Source organism: Neodiprion fabricii, chromosome 6 (genome assembly GCF_021155785.1).
Source record: "Neodiprion fabricii isolate iyNeoFabr1 chromosome 6, iyNeoFabr1.1, whole genome shotgun sequence".
Lineage (NCBI taxonomy): Eukaryota > Metazoa > Arthropoda > Insecta > Hymenoptera > Diprionidae > Neodiprion > Neodiprion fabricii.
Window position 1 is genome coordinate 15251507 of NC_060244.1, and position 5868 is coordinate 15257374.

Sequence of the window (5868 nt, forward strand, 5' to 3'; positions counted from 1 at the left end):
TTATAACTCTTATTATGTTCTATTTTGCCCTGAATTACCTATCTGCACGCATTAATACAATTCATTTGAAAACATTTTAACTGTATAAATTTATATACTGGTTGCTAATCTAAATGGTGAGGGAATCCTATAGTGAAAATGTAAGGTGACAATGGGAATTGTTGTGATTTTTCTATTTGGCTTGCAATATTTTTTTGACTAGTGCATAATTTACAAGCACTATAATATGTAGTATGAAATAATTTACTATATTTTCTCAATATATGTTTTTAGGTATACTTTATGAAAACTTTTGGCGGAAAAGACACCCATGATTTTTTATTCAATGCCTTGAAACGCTGCCTCAGTAATTCCGTTGCCAAAGAGTATAGTATGGATGGCAAAAAAAAAAGAAACCGCTGAGACCGACATATTTTTTGAGAACCATCCTCAGTGAGTATTTGCGCTATATGTTGGAATAATATAATTGTTTCAAAAAAATAAAGCTCTTAACTGAAAAATATTATTTTCTCCAGAAGCTGCAAAGATGCATAGGGCTGAATCTGATGAAGATCTCGCCATAAAAATTATAAGCTCCTGGCTCGCTGGAGCCAAATTGAGATTCGACAGAGAAACGTACGATAAATAAAAAATCTTCTTTACTGTGAAAGACTACCTAAGCATATGTTGAAGGTATAATTCAAACCTGGGGTTTTTTTTTATTTTTGCACAGCGCCAAACTGGGAGTGATTGAACCGGAACAAGAACAACAAGAACAAGTACAACAAGAACAACGTGCGGATTGAGAGTATATGACAAAACGTAACATTTCTTCGTAAATATGGTGTATAGCAAAAGACTGCCCTGTATCAGCTTAATTATTGAAACCTATATTTTTATATGCATTATTGTTCCCAAAATAATATAATTATGATAATATAACGATAAGTTTATATTGAGAAAAAGACTATACTTACTTTCATGTATATTTCAAAAGAAGCCTTCGATTCACGACTTAATATGGACATGAATCTGTACGATTTTATAATGTATTTGAAAATGAATAACTTTATAAGATACCTATATAATTAATCATTTTACTCAGATTCAGGACTTTCTTTATTACCTGAACGATTTTCGAAATGTATTGTGGAATATATCAGAAATATTTTCACTATATCTTTCGGAAATGTTTCAGCAATATATCAGTCACCATTTTCAGATATATCGCTGAAAAATTTCTGAAATATATCGCGGAAATATTTCTGACATATTACCGAAATGTTTCTGACATATTTTTGACATATGTCAGCTATATATTTCTGACATATTTGTGAAATGTTGCAATAAAATATAACGTGTTTCAAATGAGACGTTTCTGAAATATATCGCGGAAATATTTCTGACATATTACCGAAATGTTCCTGACATATTTCTGACATATGTCAGCTATAAAATGTTAGTTATATATTCGGACATGGACATATTTCTGACATATTTCTGAAATGTTGCGATGGAATATAACATGTTTCTGATGAGACATTTCTGAAACATTTCTGAAACATATTGTAACGTACTTTGACGTTACGTTAATAAAATATGGATCCGCGAGTTTACTTATTATCAAATCGAAAGAAATCAAGAGCGTGAATAGAATATCGTGAAAAATGCTTTTAATGCAAGATACGTGTTTCTCATTTAAAGTCTGAAACAAGACTGTTTTTACAATAATGTCGGTTGGCGCAGCAACCTTATTCTTTTTAAAGACATAAGAGGTTTATAAACGTCTTTTATCTATGCTGACTACTAGATCATTAAAGAGGGGGCAAAACGGGTGATTTCACCCTTTGTAACACTACTCCCCCCCGAGGAAAAGAGTCGTCCCGACTCGGGAAAGATAAAACAATTATAAAAGTATTCTAGTAGTCAGTGCTCAAAGGTGAGTTGGAGCTGTGGCTCTAAAAATTTAAGAACTCCCTTTTTTACTATCTGGCATTTGCCCACAGTCTCAAGGTAAACCACAGAAAACCTTGAGCAGATAGTCGAGCGTTAAATAATCTCAAAAATTTATGTGCCATGTTTTATAAAGGTTAGTGTTATTGAGTGTTATGAGGCTTCATGAATTCAAAGTTATCCGCAACGGCCCAGATTGATGTCGGAAAGAAATTCAATCTTCTTCATGAAGGATCCCTCCGAAACAGGTTCAGATGAAACCATCAAACCGGGAACCGACAATTCCAGGACCAAATAAGATAAAAACAGACTTCTCTTCATAGGGAATAAGGAAATCGTGGGGTGACAGATCCTAATCTTCTTTGGAAATAGTTCACCCTAGAGTTTTGAAAGGACAAATGTGAGTGATGATATAACAATTCAAATTCACTAAGTGAATTTGAGAGAATACTTGAATAAAATAAATTAATATGTATTCAAAAGAAAAGAAACGATCTTATCTGAATCATTTCTGTGTCCTTCTTCAAAATAAGACCACCAGTCATCTTCAGGAATCGGGGAAAGATTGGATGGAAAAGGCTGTGTCAAATAACCTGAAAAAGTACTCACAAAAACTGACACTTAAGGTTAATAAAATGTGAAAATCATGCAATTGCTCATCAACCTCGAAAAATAATCGTGGCTCTTTTCACATTAATAAAAGAAACCAAAGCTTGTCCGATACAAAACTCGATTCCAGAGAAGAAGTTTCTAGAAAGAAACAACCGAAGAAAACAAATCTCAAATTGATTAGCAACGCAGAAATAACAAATCATTATAAGAAAAGTAGTCATTAAAGACAGTTCTTTTCCGACTCTAAAAAAAAAAAAAAAAAAATGGATACAAAAGAGCACACTTTCATAAATGCGGCAATGTTGGCAAAAGTATTCCTTTACGAAAATCTAGAAGAACTCAGCGAAATAGAAAGTTCAAATTATTTTAATTCTCTATGGAGAGAAATGTCCTGCGGTCAACTAAACGCAGTTTCTGAAGAAGGAAAAAGCGGCTACCTATGCCAAAGCTGCTTTGACTCACAGTGAGTACATCATATCGAGTAACACAAATAAATTATAAGAAAATAATTTTTGTTTCAATCATTTCTTTTTAGCTCTAAGCCCGAATTTCTTCCACACGAAGTCTCCCTTCATTTAACCTTCCTTAAAGAAAAAGCGCTATGTCGTTTATGCAAACAAAGTCTTTATAACATAGTGAAAAAGGCGGAAGGATGCGAGGGATGTGACAATGTAACAGAAGAAATGAAGAAAATTTGAAATATTGCTCGTCATTTCCCTTGAATGTAATTTAATTTCAAAAATTAAGTTTTATTTATTATAGTTTTTTTGTTAACCAATTTTTTTTTTTTTTTTTTTCAAGAATAAAATTATTTCAGTATTAAATTCAAAGGTTTAACTTTGTCCGTGTGTCATTGCAAGACAGAAACTAGAATAAACTTGGTCGGCTGTGGATTCTGCATTGATAACCAAAACAGGAGCCGACAAAGCAAAAAAGGTTTGTTTTACTAGCCAATCTTCATGAACCTCATAAATAGTTCTGAGTAGCTCTGAAGAAATACTCGATTCGTCCTCACGAGAACGGGAACTAACTCGAGCAAAAGAAGTTTCTGGGGAAACTCGCAAATAAACAATCAAATCTACTCTGAGCTCAGACAAGCGTATGAGAAGATCAAAATTTTTTGTCAATAAATGAGATTCGAAGTCGCAAAAATTACCCAACCTTCGACGAGCTTCTACAAAACAATTGCTACTGAATATCGATCTTTCCATCACCTTCACAGGCGATGAAGTCGTCTGCAGATGTCTATCTAACATAACCATTTGAGCGAAATGCTGAAAATAATAGCAATAACGATCTGGGTTCTGATACATCAAATCTAAAAGATTAATTCCACCTACATTTCGATATTCTTCAAGAGGTTCTAAAAGTGTACAGACCTGGCGATCTGCTAAAAACCTCTTGGTGAAAGTTGTTCTTCCGCATCCGATATTTCCTTCAATAATAATCGTAAGCGGTCGAGTTTTACTGAAATGAATTCCGAAAGGTAAATTCTTCTCCCAATCGATGACCGACTGTAAAGAAGGCCAAATCGATCACAGTCGTCAAGGGTGTTCGTTTGAAGATCTAACCTCGAAGGACGTCCCTGGTCTTGGAGAGATTGTTCCAGGTTGATCCTCTTCAAAAGGAGCAAGACGATCCAAGTGAACCACTTTCTGACGCGAATGAGGAGATCTTCGGATTCTGTAAACAACATCATTTATCCGGTCAACCACTGAGTAAGGGCCTTCCCAATTTCTTTGTAGCTTTGGACATCATCCTTTCTGTCTTCGAGGTTGAAAGAGCCGGACAGAATCTCCAGGATTAAATTTTAAATCTCTGGCTCAAATATCATAACGAGTTTTCAATTTATCTAAAGCCATAGAAATTCTATTCCTAGCAAAGTGATGAATTTCTTCTAAACGTTATTGTAATAGAAAGGCATAATCTGTTTGATGTTGTCTTTGCACAGGAATAGGGCCTTTCTCTAAATCTGACGGAAGTCGAAGATTTCTTCCAGTAAGCATGAGGGCTGGCGTCTGCTTCGTCGTCTCATGAATCGCAGATCTGTAAGATAAGAGGAAGAAAGGGATCCAGGAGTCCCAGTCTCTCTGATTCTGTTCTACGAACGACGACAAATATTGTAGCAAAGTCCGATTCAGACGCTCTATCATGCCGTCAGATTGCGGATGCAAAGGAGTTGTACGAGTTCTTCTAACCCCTAAAATCTGAGTAACCTCTTTCTTTAAGGTTGACTCAAAATTTCGGCCTTGATCAGTATGAAGTTCTAGAGGAACTCCGTGTCTACAAATAAACTCTTTAACGAATACCTGTGCTACAGTAGAGGCTTCTTGATCAGCGAGAGGGACCACTTCAGGCCACTTAGTAAAATAATCAGCAATAACCAAAGCATATTTATTTCCAGAATGGGTTATCGGAAGAGTTCCGAGAATGTCCATCGCTATTCTTTCAAATGGAGCTCCCACGTTGTAAATTTGAAGAGAGCTTTGTCCCTTCGCTCGAGGTCCTTTCTTTGCCGTGCAGATTCGACATCTTCGACACCAATCTTCAACGTCCATCCGGCAACGGGGCCAAAAGTAGAAGTTGCGAATTCTGCCCAGAGTTTTATTTGACGCGAAATGTCCGCCTGCAGGAGAATCATGATAAAGAGCAAGAATCTCTGGAACTCGTGACCTGGGAACCAGAAGTTGCCACCTGATTTCTTTCAAGTCTGCAGATTCCCATTTTCGGTATAAAATTCCATCAATTAAAAGAATAGAGTCTCATTGAGCCCAATAAATGTTCAAATCTGGCTCGGCTACAGATATATCCTGCCAGTCCGGGCGAGTTTCTGCTTCTTTCCAAGACTTCACTTGATTCAAAGTGTCGTCCTCTTGTTGCGATTTTCTCCATTCCTCCTGGTTATTTTCGAAAGAAATCTTCCGTATTATAAGAGAGGGGTCACGATTTTTCTCTAATCGTGCACACTGTTTACACTCTGGCATTTCCTTGCAGGGTCTTCGAGAGAGAGCATCGGCGTTTCCATGATGAATTCCTGCTCGATGACGAATATCAAAATCGTACTGACCGAGCCTTTCCAACCATCTAGCTACCTGACCTTCGGGAGATTTAAACGAAGGTAGCCACCTGAGAGAAGCATGATCTGTACGTATCAAAAATCTCCTGCCGTACAAATAATGGTGAAAATGTACTACGGTCTTAACAACAGCTAAAAGCTCTCTACGAGTGACACAATAATTCCTCTCGGTTTTACTCAAAACTCTGCTGAAATAGCTTATCACTCTCTCTTGACCTCCCTGAATTTGTGACAGAACCCCGCCTATT

The 5868-nt window shown here is 36.4% G+C and overlaps 1 long non-coding RNA gene across 1 annotated transcript; it reads left to right on the forward strand.

Moving 5' to 3' along the window:
* The first annotated feature begins 296 nt into the window (after positions 1-296).
* LOC124184307 lies at positions 297-747 on the forward strand. Its single transcript, XR_006871163.1, has 3 exons — positions 297-432; positions 516-615; positions 713-747. It is a non-coding gene; the product is annotated as an uncharacterized LOC124184307 (long non-coding RNA).
* The last annotated feature ends 5121 nt before the right edge of the window (positions 748-5868 follow it).